This window comes from Podarcis filfolensis, assembly GCF_964270895.1.
Source record: "Podarcis filfolensis genome assembly, chromosome: 2".
Taxonomy (NCBI): domain Eukaryota; kingdom Metazoa; phylum Chordata; class Lepidosauria; order Squamata; family Lacertidae; genus Podarcis; species Podarcis filfolensis.
This window is the reverse complement of record NC_139605.1, coordinates 49,039,212-49,056,503: the sequence shown is the minus strand read 5'-3', so window position 1 is coordinate 49,056,503 and position 17,292 is coordinate 49,039,212. Positions and strand designations below refer to the sequence as shown.

The 17,292-nt window shown below is 43.3% G+C and overlaps 1 protein-coding gene across 4 annotated transcripts in view; it reads left to right on the top strand.

Annotated features, from left to right (window-relative positions):
- Nucleotides 1–4,359: 4,359 nt before the first annotated feature.
- PRKCD (protein kinase C delta) overlaps nucleotides 4,360–17,292 on the top strand; it is a 54,200-nt gene continuing 41,267 nt past the window's right edge. For 2 of the 4 annotated variants that reach the window (XM_083603359.1, XM_083603357.1), the window contains exon 1: nucleotides 4,360–4,496. The gene's annotated coding sequence lies outside the window, so the exon portion shown is untranslated. Of the gene's footprint in view, nucleotides 4,497–4,624; nucleotides 4,818–17,292 lie in introns of those variants that run through there. The other 2 variants (XM_083603360.1, XM_083603358.1) reach the window with 2 other exon arrangements.

Below are 17,292 nucleotides of genomic sequence, written 5' to 3'. Positions count from 1 at the left end.
TTAACCCACCCTCCCTCCAAATTCAGAGTGGCCTACATTGTTTTCTGCCCCACCACATACGCATACATTTTATCTTCCAAGCTACCCCATGGAGCTAGTTAAGCTGAGAGATAGTGGTTGGCCCAAGGTCAGTGAGCTTCATGGCTGAGTGGGGATCTGAACCTGGGTCATCCTAATCCAGCATTAACCACTACACCAGGGGTCGGCAGCCTAAGGCCCATGGGCCACAAGCAGCCTATGGGGGTCGTTTAACTGGCCCATGGACCCCCACTGCCCACTCGGTCGGCTCCCGTGTGCCTCGCTAAACCAGCATGGAGCAGAGCGGGGACTGCCTTCTGCGACGCTGGCCGGCTTCCCATTGGCTGCAGGAAGCTCCTGCAGCCAATGGGAAGCCGCACACGCCTCCTCCGTGCCAGAAGGAGCGCACGAAATAGTGTTTGCACTCCGGCCCACCGCACCATCTGAGGGACTGTGAACTGGCCCAAGCCACAAAAACTTTGCCGACCCCTGCACTACACCACTCCATCTCTCCGGTTTATGACATAATCCTCTGTTTGAAGTTCAAACGTCAGCTTGAACCTGCTGTTTTGAAAGGGTAAAGGCGAAAATAAGCAGAATACATCGCAATGTGATTTCTGAAGCAAGGGCTCTTGGACACCATGCTTTTGACATTTCAGTAGGCTCCACAAAGCACATTATCAATGTTATTTTTACTATAGAAACGATTAAAGAGGCACACTTCCTGTTTCACTCAACACTACTATTGAAAAAGCAGTTTTGGAAAAAAAATGAAAGATAACGGACACAGACACACCAGTTCTGCATAGTTTGAAAGGGCTGAATGTAGACTAAATATTGCAATTTGCAGTATTTTTAAGAAATGTAAAATGGATGAATATAAAAGACAGGTTAGGTCAAAAGAACAATGTTTTCCAATTTTGTTGCTTACTTGGTTCTGAAAATATCTACCACCAGACAGACAGACACCCACCCACATCTCTCTCCCTCCCTCTGTCAGGAAAGAGGAAGTGAGACTTTGAATGACATAACTGCCAGTATTTTAAGGCCTAACAGCAGAATCCTATGCATGCTAACTTTGAATTAAGTCCAGTTATTTCAATGGGTCTAACCTTGGGCCGATACATGCTGGTAGATTGGCATACAACCTACTTGAGCTGGACAGTTGAATGTTTGACTCTTGCTGCTGAGTACAAGGATGTCCCAGAGGCAAAATACGCTTATTGTGTTCCTGGTTAAACAGCATCAATGCACTCCACTTGTCACTTTTTTCCAGAATGATGAGCAACCATTAGTGAGCACTGTTTGCATTTGGTCAGTCAACCTGCTACAAATCCATCTAACAGTTACCACATCCAGCCCACATTTTCCAGGTTCTGCACAAGAGTATCATGGGGGGTTATGTCAAAAGCCTTACTGAAATCAAGATGTACTATGTCCACAGTACTATGTCCTTTGATCCATCGAGCTTGTAACTATATCAAAAAAAGATCATTGCTGCTTTGCTGCTTCCAATATGACTCTTGGGTATAAAACAGTCAGGTGGAATATTACAATGAATTAACATTTGTGTTTTCCTAAGAGCTACAAGTGTCCAAAAAGCAAATAATCCTTTACAAACTGGCAGTAGGACAGGGGTTCTGCTAGAACTGGCAGTAAAGGAACAAGCAATAATTAGCAGATGGAATGCCAGTAATAAATTCAACAACATATGGCTTGCATTCTTGGAATTATTTGAACTGTGGTCTGTTTTTATATAGACTCACAGCTAACTTTCCTTGTTTCCTTCTTCCTCTTCCTCCACCCCCCTTTTTTTTCTTTTCTGCTTTCTGTGTAAGATTTTGTAAGTGTATGTGACTATCAATTTTGAAATAGGGCTAAGTGAGTTAGGCAACAGGAAGTGTCACTTGTTAAGGAAGAAAGTTTATCATTTATCGTTATTTATTTTTTAAATGTATATCCCACCCTTCCTCTCAAAGGAGACTAGTTTAATGTGGGACTGCTCTGCATTTTATACAAAAATAGAAAACATACATTTCTCCAATGTTAATGTAAAACAGAACTATGTGTACCCTTTCCTCTACTAAGCTAGCCTTAGGCCCTCAGGAGTAGCAGAGGACACTATCCCATCCCTAGTGTTGAAGTAATATTCAGTTTTTCTACATGGAACGGGAAGGACACCATCTTGTCCTTTGCCTCAGGCAGCAATTAGCCTGGGGCCAGCCTCCTAGATTCCACGAGAAGAGAAAATGATAAACTGCAGAGAGCAGTGTAGAAAGGCCTTTATAGGTACCAGATGAGTCATGCAAGCCAGCCAAGCCAAATGTTGCAGAGCAAAAAAAAAAAAAAGGAAAAAGGAAAAATGCAAACTTCTATCAGACCTAGGTCTTCATTTTTCAATTCAGCTCTGCACTCTCACAATCAGCTGCAGACTCCATCCACGGTTGGCTCTGCCCTCACCTTTCCAGGGCAAATGCACCACATAAGTCAGCTTACATTACAACATTAACAATACAATATGTTAGGGGTGGCAACACAGGAGAGGGGATTCTATGTGGCAGCCCCCACCTTGTTGAACTCCCTCCCCACCAAGAGGAATCTGGCACCTCCATTATACAGCTTTTGGTGAATTCTGAAGACACACCTCTTCACCCTGGCTTTTGACACCAGAGGTGCACATTTTTAGAACCCACTGCCCTTAGGGAGAGAGACAATTAATAAATAAACAATAACAGCAACAATTTAATAAACAATTTTACTAAATACTGCATTGTCAATAAATACATTTTACTCTTTGTTTAATTATATTTATGAATGACTTCCCACAAGGCATATCAAAGTGATTTACAAAGGTCTGTATAGTTAAAGCTATGGTTTTCCCAGTGGAGATGTATGGAAGTGAGAACTGGACCATAAAGAAGGCTGATCCCCAAAGAATTGATACTTTTGAATTATGGTGCTGGAGGAGGCTCTTGAGAGTCCCATGGTGTAGGAAAGCTCTGCTTCTGCACATGACTGTGGCATGTTGGGAAAGTCTTGCTTCTAAGCTTCGTCTCTGTACATGCTGCATAAATCGTTCTGCAAGAAGATCAAACCTATCCATTCTTAAGGAAATCAGCCCTGAGTGCTCACTGGAAGGACAGATCCTGAAGCTGAGCCTCCAGTACTTTGGCCACCTCATGAGAAGAGAAGACTCCCTGGAAAAGACCCTGATGTTGGGAAAGGAGAAGGGGACGACAGAGGACGAGATGGTTGGACAGTTACCAGCATGAGTTTGACCAAACTGCAGGAGGCAGTGAAAGACAGAAGTGCCTGGCGTGCTCTGGTCCATGGGGTCACGAAGAGTCGGACACGACTAAACAACAACAAAATACCACTTGAAAATTTTACGCAAGGGTGTCATATACTTTTTAGAAATAAAATCATGGGCATAGAAACAGTTCAAACAATTGCACAAATAGCAACTAACACCCCCCCCCCCCCAGACAGACAGAGGACAACACATACGTAAAATAGTATCAATTCCAATGCCATACGGTCTAAAATATCGGTAGGTAACCAGGAAACGCGATATTAAAACAGCATTACTGCACCAAAGGCAGCGGTTCCAGAGCCGCAAACATACTGATGTTATTAATTAATTTATTTTTAAGCAAACCTGAGAAATACTGATGCAGAGGGTATGGTAAAGGAAGCGGAGACCACCTCCTTCCCCGGGCCAGCCTCTGCCACCCAGCTTTAATCAAACGAGACACTTTTCCCCGCTCGGCCATGACCTCTTTGAGCACCGAGCGACTGCGAGGTCTGTCCCGCGTGGCTTCCAGAGCCCGCGCCCGCAGCGTTTCCACGGGGAAACCGCCCGGCCGCGACAGCCCCACGAGGCGAGACGCCGCTTCCTCCCGGGGCTGAGAGAAGGAAGGTGGAGGCCGGCCGACTTTAAAACAAAGCGAGAAGTCGAGGGAGCTGCCGGGTCAGGTAAAGGCGCGCGGAGCCGTGAGCGCCACACACCCCCGGGCAAGGAAGGCCGGCCAAGCACAGGCCAACCGCGAGAGGCCCGAAGCCGCGAAAGAGCTCCATTCGTCCCGGGAAAGTTCCTCGACGGCGACGGGAGAGACCGGGCGAGCGGCAGAAGAAGCAGGAGGAGGACGGAAAAGCGAAAGGAGACGCTGAAGCCTCCAAGCGCCGGTTCGGTTCGATGTGGCCCGCGCGAAGCAGGGGATTCCCGCCCCTCAGCGCGCGCCCCCGCCCCGCTTTCTTCCCCTGCCCGGCCGCAAGAGCAGCAGGTGAGCGCGTCCGGCAAAAGTTGAGGCGGAGCGCGCGCGGGCGGAGGGCGGGGCGAGCGAGCGAGCGAGGGGAGGGCGGTCCCGAGGCGGAGGCAGCGCCGCTTGACTGCCTCTCTCTTTTCGGGGCAGCGCTCTCGGCCTCGGAGCGCCGAGCAAGTCCTGCGCTTCCTCGCGAGGGTCCTTCGCGCGAAACGGGTGAGTGACTCTTTGGCGCGCGCGGGCCGCCTCATACCTGCTGCGGCGGGGCCGCCACTTTCGCAGGGGCCGGTGAGGGGGGGGGGGAGTAAGGAGGAGGGCAAGGTAGTTCCTGCTCCGCCTGCCTCCTCGGTGAATGAGGAAGCGGCGCGGGCAGCGCCTCCCCATCCCCTTTCGAAGTGAGCGAGTGCGTTTGTGTGTGAGAGAAATTTTATCTCTCGCCCACCCCACTTTCCGGCGCTGAGGGGTTGTGCTAATGGGCTGAGCACTTCTCGTCAGAGGAGCGGGACCCTCCGGCGCTCGAGTCGCTGCCTGGGCTGGGTGAGTTGGGCGCCCGCCTGCCTCTCGTCTGGGTGTGCTGGGTGGCACACTTTCGCGACAGGCGCTCGGAGTTGCCCTTTCTCTCTCTCTTTCCTGCTTCTCGCTTCGCAATCGGGGGCAGCCCGGCACGGGGCAAGGCGCGCGCGCCCTCGAGCGGATCCTGCCCATGGCGGAGGGGGCGCGTTGCACAACCGGGGCGAGAACACAGGGCGACTGAGTTCTAACATCCCGCGGAGGTTTGTCTCCACCGGGACTTCCTCGTTTTAAGAGCCTCCATGTTTTCTTTTAAGTGCTCCGCCAAATTCTTGCAAATCGAATGGTTGACTTAGTCAGGGGAGGGGGTGGGGCTGATGGGCTCGGACTTTTCTCTCTAGCTCACTGCATATACTTGTATGGTGCAAGTTACCAGCCCCTCCTCAGATTTCTTTTCTGAATGGTCTCTAGCACCTTTACGGAGTTTTTTTTTTTTTAAACACAACAAACTTAAAGACAAACTTTGTTTAACTAGAAAAACACACACACGGACACTCCCAACTCATCAAAATCACTTGCAAAAGCTGCTGTCCTTTGGTGTGCCAGAATGGCACTGTCTGAAATCTGGCCTCTGCAGCTTGGCGTTTGTAGGAATTTGGTTACCTTGGCAGAAGCGACTCAGGAGTCAGGACAGGGAAAACACAGCGACAGTGTTCTTCAGCTGGCAGTTATTGACAGATATTAAAACTGAAAGGCAGCCTCACATGACACCACTATCTGATAGAAGCATTCAGCATTTGTCTGTTTGCCTGATCTTTAGACTTACTACACCAGTGGGTGCCTGCGTGGAACACAGTGGCTGTCATCTGTATTAACAATATGGAACACAGTGGCTGTCATCTGTATTAACAATATTCATTGCATTTATGAAGTGTGTATTATGATTGCTATTTCGATTGCCTCAGTTGTGCTTCACTGGAGTCCTGATGGTTTCCACCCCATTTTCTCTACCCCACAGCTAGAAACAGCATGCTGAGTAGTTTGGGGTTGAGGATTAGAAAGGGTTTTCCCCCCAAGCTTGGTTAGTATCTATAGGCGTTTGCTTAGTTTGGAATGTGTTTGCCTTCCCATGCAGCGTACGGCTAGGTTTGCTTGCATTTAGTCATCTCAAGGTGTTTGCCATCACAGTTTGTTTCTGTTGTGCACCTGTTCTCTTGAGCAGTGGGTGGGATGATAGAAATGGACTGGATGTTCATTTGGTATCTTCCAACAACTTCATGGTCCTGTGAATGCAAACCATGTTAAGTGTTTCTATAGTGCTATACCAGCATTGCTGAGAAATTTATCAGATGTTTTAAACAGGTACAGGAGTAGTGGCCAAACGTTTTGATAAATGTACAGCAAATGAATTCTCAGTTTGTGTAACATGGACACTTAAGGGCATATTAATAATAATATAGAGGGATGCGGGTGGTGCTGTGGTCTAAACCACTGAGCCTCTTGGGCTTGCCAATCAGAAGACCGGCGGTTTGAATCCGTGGGACGAGGTGCGCTCCCATTGCTCTGTCCCAGCTTCTGACAACCTAGCAGTTTGAAAGCAAACCAGTGCAAGTAGATAAATAGGTACTGCTGTGGCGGGAAAGTAAACGGCATTTCTGTGTGCTCTGGCACTCGTCACAGTCCTCCGTGCGCCAGTAGTGGTTTAGTCATGCTGGCTACATGACATGGAAAGCTGTCTGTGGACACATGCCGGCTCCCTCGGCCTGAAGTGAGATGAGTGCCACACCCCATAGTTGTCTTTGACTGGACTTAACCGTCCATGGGTCCTTTACCTTTACCTTAATAATAATATGTAGCTAGGCACAAAGGCTTGCTGTAACAAATTTCCAGTTGTGACACCCATGCAGCAGGCTGACTGCCTGCAAAATATGCCAACAGCATTTATTTATTTATTTGCCTGATCTTTAGACTTTCTATACCCGAATATGACATTTTTGCACTAGAGAAAAATCAGAAAATTGAGCAATATGCTACTTCTTCCTAACATGCTAACCATTAAATTTCTAAATGAAATGGCTGAATGATCTGAACAGATGGGTTAGTCTAGGCTTAAGCCATAAAATAATTAGTTCCAGGAAGTGTAGCTAGCTGTGTCTGGGGAGCATACATGGATGAGTTAATAACTTTAGTCCTAAAGATCCGGGAATACGCACTATGGATTGCTGCAACTTGCTTATCTTTAAGTTTGATTTAATGCAGATTGTGAAAATGCTGTGCCATTAGGTTAATGGGAGGGTGAAGCAGCATGTTAAACAATGTAATTCATTTACTCTTTGGCTACAGTGCTATGTACACTTTTCTGGGAGTTTCATCCGTTGAATCCAGTGAGACTTACATCTGACTGAACATGCGTAGGATTTTTCTGTATTCGCTGCACAAATTGAGCATGATAATCACATCTTTAGTGTTACTTAAATTATCAAAGCACATGCCAAAGAACATAGGGTTCTGAGTGAAGAGAATGCATGAGAACCTATGTGGTATAATGGATGGAATGTCAAGAGTAGGATTGAGGAGGCCCAGGTTGAAATCCCTGCTCAGCCGTGAAGCTGAGTGGGTTACCTGGGCCTGTTGCTGCCTCTGAGGGTAAAAATGCTGGGATGGGGATACGTTTTGATCATATCTTAAAATGTAGGAAATAAAGGTCTACATTCTTGGTATTTGGGTGTCTTGGGGGGTTGTACTTTAAGCTTACATTAATTAGAATGTATTAGAATGTATTAGCCACACCCACCCACCCTCAAAGCAGTACTTTATTTTTTTTAAAAAAGTAAAACAATAAAATTATCAGTAAAAACAGTTTTAAAAACTCAAATGTTTATTGTAATCAGGTCAAAATTACCGTATTTTTTGCACCATAACACTCACTTTTTTCCTCCTAAAAAGTAAGGGGAAATGTCTGTGCGTGTTATGGAGGGAATGCCTACGGGTGGCATGCCTACGGATTTTCCTCCTCTAAAAACTACGTGCGTGTTATGGTCGGGTGCGTGTTATAGAGCAAAAAATACGGTATATGTTTAAGAATGCAGTATATAATAGGAAATCAGATAGTGTACACTTGGTGTGTAGAATACTAAACTTTCTTTGTTCCTGAGTAGTCAAATGGCTTTCAGATTTTGAGATGTGAATCAGTGAAGGGTTTCAGCCTGCTGTTATTCATTAAATACGAAAATGTCCTTAATTTTGTCTGTTCCCTTGATCTGGTAACTTGAGCCTATGAAGTACTGTAGCTTTCAGGAAGGCAGGTGAAATGGCACGTTGTACTTGTCAAGTAGTCCCTTTATATAATTACATATTACGAAGGCAAAGTAGTGCATTCCTGACTCTTGGGCTTGTGGATGATTGGATGCTCTACATTGGAGTCAGTGCAAAAAGCAGGAAATGAATCCACCTTGAAGTGTTCAAAACCAGCCTTTGCCAACCTGGTGCTCTCCAGATGTTTTGGACCACAACTTTCATCAACCCTAGCCAGCAAGTGCACTGGCTGGATCTGATGGTAGTTGTATTTCAGACTGGAGGGCACCAGATTGGAGAATATTGGTTTAAATAAATAAAAGAAGTAAAAGAATGTGACCCCAATAGATTTTTAGTAGCAGCAACTGCATTTGTGGACAGGAACAAGACTATTTCCCTGGAGGGCTGGGAAAATTCAGAGGCATGAGGAAGCAGGGTGGGATATGCGGTGAACACGAGACCAGATGAATAAACAAAGGGAACAAAAATGTCCAGAGTTGGGCTTATTCACACTGAAGCAATTCATCAAAGGTGCCTTCGGTTAATCAAATGTATTCTTTGTTATTAAAAATAATTACCAAAGAAACATTTTTTTAATGTTGTTGGATTGCATACAAGAATTGACACTTGGTGGTACGATTATAGTTGCAGCAACCTTTTCTGTGGTGGCACCCTCTCAGTGGAACTCTTTCCCACCCTTCATAGCTTCTAGATGTTTTCAGATCCAATTAGTTGCACTTGTTGTTTTATACCCCACTACCACCACCCCGGCAGGTGCTATGATATTGTCTTAAGAATGTAGTTCACCTGTTGGGCCTTTTGAGTCCAGAAGAGCAGCTCATAAATAAATTTATAAAGAAATAAATAGAAATGCTGTGGGCTCTAAAATGTCCCTTATCAGTTTTGGAATTAGCATATACATATGTGTGCGTAGCATTTCCTGTTCATTTCCTGGAGATGTCTGTAATCTGAATGCCAGAAAAGATTCTCAAAAGTATGATTGCTGTAGTGGCCATCAGCCAAAATGACAATGATAAACTTGGGTGGAGAGGAAAGTAAATAAGATTACAAGGCAGCCTTGAAAACCATAGCATATTTAGCTTTTGTAAATCAAGTTGCTTATTAAATCCATATAAAAAGCTCAGAAAAATATTTTTTTATTTTTATAATTATTTTGTTACTTACCTATCAAAGTTAAATGTCGGCATTTGAAGACAGCAAAGTGATATTAAAAAGTAATTTTTGAGTTTTATTCTATAAATTTTGACACCACAAATGTTTTATAGTTCGCCAAAATGTATGTTGTTGACAGTTACTTGCAACTACTCCTGTGGCTGTAGAGACCAGTATAGGAAAGACAAGTCTGGTTGCAGCTGGGGCAGATGAAGGCATCTGGTTATGCTGATGTAGATGTATCATGGTGTTGCTTCTCTATGCGTTCCTCCTCTGGTTACTTCTACTTCTACTTCTTCTTCTCTGGTTACTTCATGACCTGACTGCATCTCCAGGCACTGTGATCATCTTCATGGGATTTGCACATGATGGGTTTGATGTCACCAGCCTTCATGTCTTGTTGTATGCGTGTGAATACTTGTTTAAATCCACCTACAAGTTTTCTAAATTGTGTTTGTGTTTGTGCCTGCTTGCTGAACTTCATACATTGAATATTCCTTTGGAAAATGAGGAGATCCCACTCCAAACACTTACAGGTATTAATGTGCTGTATCAGAAAAGGGGAGCCTCTGGCTCTCAACTGTTGTTGGGTCCCAACCTTCAGCCTCAGCCACCAAGATGAATGGTCAGAGATGATGGGAGATGGAGTCCAGAAACACATGGGGAGGGCACAGGTTCTCTCATCCCTGAGCTGCATCCATTCAGAGAAAGACACAATCCTCATGTGGAACAATAAAGCCCTAAATCAGTATAGCAGCTGAACTTGTCAACATACAGTCCTTTTCATGCAGTTGTTACTGGCAGGCTGCTATAAAAGTAACACCAGTTTTTGCAAGCGGAATTTGAGGGCAGTTTAGCATAAATAGAAACTTGGCTTTTAGGTATTTTAGTTCTCTGAATTACTATGCAATTTGTTTACCACACTGCCCAGTCATGTATTTTGGTGTTGTTTATGTAAGGTACCTTCTTGGACATATTTAGTGGTGATTATATTGCAATTGATAGTGTTATAAATAATTGTGATGGCCATGTAAAACCGTAAGAATCTTGCATGGCTGCATTTACTATCCCTATTCTAAGTGTATCTGAAACATTTAATTCACTCTGGAAGTGTGCTACTCTGCATAATCTGGTTTATGATTATGCCTTTTAAACAGAAGAAGCAGCAGGGAATCAAGCCTGCTGGCCATGAATAGTAAAATAATAGATAGTAACAAAATGCATGTCTCTTCTAATTTGATTGCCACATTTTCCTGCTAGATCCAAGTTTTTGCTTCATCCTCCATGCGACAGCCCTTCAGATATTTGAAGATGGCTCATATCTCCCCTCAGTCTCCTCTTTTCCAGGCTAAACATAACCAGTTCCCTCAACCTTTCTTCATAAGGCTTGGTTTCCAGACCCCTGGTAATCTTGGTCACCCTGCTCTGTGCATGTTCCATCTTGTCAATATCCTTCTTAGAACATCACTAACACGTGCTTCTCTGTCTCCATGTCTTCCAAGAGGATTTGTCACTTTTCGTTTTTGTACATAACCATGTTTAGCATTATATCTACACTAGCATTTTTTGCTAACCATGGACATGGCTGATCCAGTTTTTCAACCATGACTAGGACAAGGTTTTCAATTTGTGGTTTGATATAAAAATGATTATCGTGGTTCATTCATAAAATTATTTTAAATGAGTAAATCATGGAAATGATTATCATGGGTAAAAATGACCATGGGTAATTAAAAAAAAAAGAAAGGGGGTCAGTTTGGTGTAAGAAGGGTACTATAGGGTACTGATGACGCAGTTCACAATTCCCAAAAATGTATTAAATGAGTGGATGTTCGCTAGCATGAATAAAGGAGGACACTCAGAAATAACCATGCTGTAGCAGAAATCCCAAACTAGGCAAATCACATTCTTTCCTCCAATAGTTCTTCTCCAGCTTGTAATCCAAGCCCTGCTCTGCTCATCTATCTCTCTGTGGATGGTGCAGGAAGGAAAGTCTCACTCCCTCTTTCTTTTACAAGGGTGACATTGTAAGCCCAGTTCAGCCCTGGACTTCATCCTAAGCACAAATATGATCTGGTTGGGTCCTTGACTCTAGCATTTGCTCCACAATTGAGGGAAACCACAAAACTCAAAACACCACCACCTGTCATTTGGACACTTAATATACTCTCATGACATAACATAAAAAGAGCTGTGCTAGATGGGACCAAAGGCCTATCTAGTGCAGTCTATTCTTCTAGTGGCCACTGGCCATCCAGCAGCTGGACATGAGTGGACTAGCACACTCCCACTTGTAAATCCCAGAGGCATGCTACTTCTGATACTAATATTCATTGAGGGCCATATCCTCGTGAATTGTGTATTTATACATTAATAAATAGTAACAATGCATTTGTTGTCTGTGACACAACATGCAGTGTCATCTTAAAAGAAGCACTGCATCTCTCTACCTCTGTGTGCTGCTGTTGCCATGTGTGGTGTTGCATTGGGAGCTTCTTGGTGTGGAACTGAAGCAAGCTCAAACCTTCCATCTCTAAATGACTGCCTTGAACGGCTTTCTTCATCTTGCTTGACTTATGATAAGGCTGCCTCTGAGTCCTATCCGAAATGTGATTATTTTGGCTGCACTAATATGGTGACTGACTTTGTAGTGATCCCACTTTATTGACAAAGTTGAAGGTTAGGTGCCATGATGCATGTGACACTTGTTGTGTCTTCATGAGCAGGAGAGTTAAAACTCCTGTGAGGTGGTGGTAGTCTAGAATTGTGCATTTTGCTAATTAACAAGAGTTTTCTTTCTTCTGTGCTATCCCCTTTAATTCTGAAAGTTTAGAAGAGGGACATGATTAAGAGCCTTTATAGATACATGAGTAGCTGTCTAAATGCAGTGATTGGAAATTGCTTAGTGTGGGCAATATGTTTTGTGGGTACATTTTTGTACATGGGAGAAGAGCACTCAGGTTTTTAATTAAACAAAGATGGGGCAATTATGCTTGGACACTTGACGAGCTTAAAAACTGAGGCTGGTAATTCATCAAGTATTTTTTAATATTAATGTTGTAAGAACAATAAAATTATCAACAAGTTTCATACTTAGGTTAATAACAAAACCTGAATCAAATAACTATTATTGTGAAACAATATGATTTCTTTTAAAGTTAATGTTCATGAACTATTGGTTTTACTACTTTTTTGTTCTGCACTCTTCTCCAACCCTGTCACTGAAGGTTGTGGGCAAGGTCTTTTTCTCCTCACAAAAAAAATCTGGGGGGAGGCTAACCATGTGGCTGGTCCAACTTCACCACTGAATGCCATGGTTGAGTTTCCCTCGTTCTAATCAATTTACCCATGAAGCAGTGACCTCTGTCACTGATGGTTGCTTGTGTTCCTCCTGTTCATATAGCTAGTAGTTATTGCCCTATTGCTGCAGAGGCAAGCTGTACCTGCTCCTATCCTTTCTAGCAAATAATACCATTCTTGATTTAAAATAAAAATAAAAATGTGTGCCATCTACACAATGGTGTTCCTGGAATATCTAACAGGCCAAATGGAAAGAGGGCCCATTGTGGTAGAGGGCTGTAGCTAGCCTTGTTTTCATTTTCTAGTACTTCCAAAAATAAACAAATAACCTATTTTCTGTATCTTAGCATTTTATCTATAAACAAAGCATTACTAATGGCAAACAGTAGTTTTAAGGAAAAACAACCACCTTAGCTGCTGCTAGTACATAAAAGCACAAGTCCTGTGCATGTATTCAGTGGGCCTTATTGCAGTGGGAGTTATTACTTGAAGTGGAACTTATTCCTTAATAACTTATTGCTGCAAATATGCAAAACCACAGTTTCCTTAAAACACAGGTTTCGGGGACATGCAAGGCTATTCTATGTTTGTTTGGAATGCAACATTCCAGTTTCATTACTCATGCTTTCTAGAGTCTTGTTTAATAATCTGGAAATTCATTTACCATTGGACACATTTTTAAAAAAATCAAATTTACAAGCCTTAAAAAAACAACAACTCAGAATGTCCTTTAAATGTTTTGTAAAACAGTTTTGTTGAGTTTACGTCTGCTGCTAATGGGTGATGTAAGTAGAATACTGTGGATTGAACTAGTGCAATTTCACCCCCCACCCCCTGTATTTGACTACAGATATAAGAATTACCGGTACTTCTGAGACAGTAGCACTTTCGAATGAATAGAGAAGTAATCTAGTGTTGCTCACTGGAAGGACATGGCGTGGGGAGGGTCTATAAATGTAAGGATCTACGTAGGGCATAATACAATTATTCTCACATCCACGTAGCATCAGGCTATGCGCATTAGAGCAGTGTGCCTGTTTTCTGTCATTACCTTGTGTGATATTATGTATGTGCAGCCAAGGCAGGCAAAAAGGGAGTTTTGTATTGTTCTGAGGGAATCCTGCCTGTATGAGGCAGGATCAAGCCCTAAGTGTAGGCAAATTTAGGAGTCAGGCCTAAAAAAACCCATGAAATTTGAGAATGAGATTTTTCTCTAACAAAATATATTAAAGGCTCCTAGCTTTGGTTGCTATAGTGTGACAGTATAAACTATGTAAGTGTGGCAGTATAAACTATGTAAGTTCCACTGTATTCAGTGGGGCTTACTTAACCTGAGACATCTTTATTTTGGATGGAGCAGGGGGGAGAGAAGCAATTTTGTTTTCTGCATGAATGTGTGTATTCAAATGGCTCATGAATGGCTCATGAATGAATGCTAACAGGGATATTCTTGTGCCCAAATAGTTAATATATAATGCAGATATGTAGTTCATTAATTTTGAGTTATTAACACTGGTCAAATAAATGAGATTCCAACATTCAAGTATTCTCTCATGTCTATAGCGTGGACAGCATATACAGTAGTCTTGGCTACTGTTATTTGGGATGAAACAACTTGATTGCTTTCTATTACAGTATAACTAGCTGCTCTCTATATTAAGCATGCATGATATAGATTTTTTTAAAATCCAAAGACACTGATCATATAGATTTTCATATAGACACTGATCATATAGATCAAATAGATTTTTTTAAAATCCAAAGACACTGATCATATTTATAATCTTTTTCTTTAAGCGTTACCTCAGCCCAGCCATATGCAGATTTAAGTGGGATGCACAGTGCAATCTAAACAATGTCCATGAAGAAGCAGGTCCTATTGAGCTCAGTGGGTCTTACTACGAGATAAGCATGCAGAGGATCACAGTCTAAGTCTATGGAAATAAATGCCTTTAAGCCCATTTTTATCCTGCTGAGGATCAGACTGTATTGATATAAACTCCTTAAGCCACAAAGCAGACATCTCTCTGGTTTACTGGGTTCTTTTAAGATCTTAAGTTTTAAAGCATTTAAATGTTGATACACCCTAGAATAGGGTGGTGGCAGAGACACACAGTAAGGGTGGGTGCAAATGGTTAAATGAAAGCAGTTTCAGTGATGAATTAACAGTAGTTCTTAGTCTTCCAGCAAACATCTGGGGATAAGTTTTGCATGTAGCCATGACACAGCTCCTTATTGTACATATCTGTACATTTGTACCTTGAAAGTCGAACGGAATTTATTCCAGAAGTCCGTTCGACTTCCAAAATGTTCAGAAACCAAAGTGCAGCTTCCAATTGGCTGCAGGAAGTTCCTGCAGCCAATTGGAAGCCGCGGAAGCCCCGTCGGAGTTTTGGCTTCCAAAAATAGTTCGCATACTGGAACAGTCACTTTCGGGTTTGCAGCGTTCAGGAGCCAAAACCTTCGAGAACTAAGCTGTTTGAAAACCAAGGTACGACGGTACTAGTTTTTGTGACAGCACTTTATTTATTCAGTTGCCGGCTGTGGTAGGTATGATAAACGTCCATCAACACACGTGAGCATTTGCTATTCTCTCTTATCAGTGACTTATGTGACTTTATTAATACTGTATTACATTTATATCCCACCTTTCCTCTAAGGAGCTCAATTCCCCCTCTCCCCCTTTTATCCACACAACAACCCTGTGAGGTAGTTTAGGTTGAGAGGCAGTGACTGGCCCAAGGTCACCAGGTGTGCTGGATCACCAAGTGGGGTTTTGAACTCCAGTCTCCCAAGTCCTAGTCCAGCACTTTATGCATTACAGCACACTGGGAAATTCACTATTGGCCTTAGAGCTGTTATTGCTTATTATACCCAGCATACTGGAACAAGATTCTGGAGTGCAGTGCTGAGGAACCTCCAGACTGGGGGCCTAATTAGGTTTTCCAAGCCTCTTCATTTGGCCTGTTAAGCCATTTGGACCAAGCCACACCTACCTGTCATGCACCTGATATCACATAGTATCTCATGCGACGTCAGGCGTGTGTTGAGTAAACTAGTGGCTGGACCAATAAGGGGTTTGCAGGCACCACTGATCTCCTGATTGTTGACAACTCCAAAATCCTATGTACTGCTCTTTGCAAGTGAGCTTTGTGTGCAGTGCTTTGATGCCCCAACAACCAGCTGATTGCCAGTGCCCAATTGTTGGGGTTTGAGCCCACAGTGTTTACCACAAAGGTAAAAGTTGGTCATCTGACATCAGATGATTGACAGTTCCACCTCCCCACCTTTTTGATAGTTAGAGGTGGTAAGTGGCATTTTGTGAGCCAGCTTAGCTCCTTTCAAGGGACTGCCTGGCCCCTAAGCAGCCAAACCACATCCCCCCTTTTCTTCTTATTTTTTTGCTTCTTTGAAACTGCCATTTCAGGCAATGGTAATTAAGAATGGGAACGAGATAACTGATGCAGATGCTCCCCCCTCCCCCAGCACTCCCCTCTTCCTCTTTTCTCTCCACACTGCTTGTGAGAGGGTGGGAGTGCAGATGAATGAGTAAGAAAGGATGGGTATGTTTTCATGTTTTCTCCCTCTTATCATTTATGCAACAGCTGCTTTCCAAAATGCTCCTTCCTGGAATGTGAAGAAAGATGAGAGGGAATTCTGGGCAAGCAGAGCCATTGTTAAGCAATGGCTTCTTGCTGCTAATAAGAAACATTAGGAAACTGTGTCACTCAGGGCTGCAGTTCTCTACCAGAAGAAATGCAAGGGGGAAAGGAATGAGAGCTGGGAGTGGGGGGGTGTTTTGAGAAATGGGCAGTGGAGAGATGGGGAAGGCATTGCTTGCGAGACACCTATTATGGAATTACATTGGTTTGTTCCACCACCTCCTAGCATCTTCTCAATGGAGTCTGCCAGAGTTGTTGGAAAGTATATTCTATTTTATGTGCAGGGCTGGGTCCAAGTTATTTTGGTGCCAGGGGCAAAGGACAAAATTACACCTCTCTCCCATTCCATATACTAAAGGCAAACCAGACCTGAGAGCAGCAGACCAGCTGCACAGGGTGGATAGCGTTATTCACACAGTTCTGTCTTCTACCATAAGACATTATTTGGGCAGTACTTCAGCATCTGAAATTTTTTTTGGTCAGTTTAGTTGTCAGCAATCAAGCTTAAATACATATAAAATGTGACCCTCTTACTGGAAGCTTAAGATAGTTTCTGGGGTCTCCAGGTGGCCATTGTGATGGAATGTGATAATTGTATGTAGGCTGAATCCCTGTTGCTGACTTAATAAAGCTGGCAACTCAAAAAGATAGGCCTGAACATATTGCATGACAGGACTCATCACAGCTGGAAGCTGCAAATATGCTTCCTGGTTGTTCCAAACACCACTGAGGTGTGGGCAAATTAATAAGCACAGGTGTGGGTGGCACATGCTAGGCACATAGCTTTGGGTTTTTTCTTATTTCAAGTCCTAGTTTGAGTTTCCTGTCTTCCATTAATTTCTTCCCATGAAGATGAAAATGTATTTGTGATTCAACGTTGCCTCAAAGTGGCACAAATCCATATCCCTTGGACACACCAGTTCTTATGTTTATTATTTTCACTTCTTTAACAGAGCCATAGCATGCAGAACAGAGTATGTGGGTTGTGTTCAGTGTTCTCTATGAAATGTCTTCTCAGTTTCAAGAGTGCCTTGTGAAACTCATGTGTTCTTACCTTTAACAATATTATATTG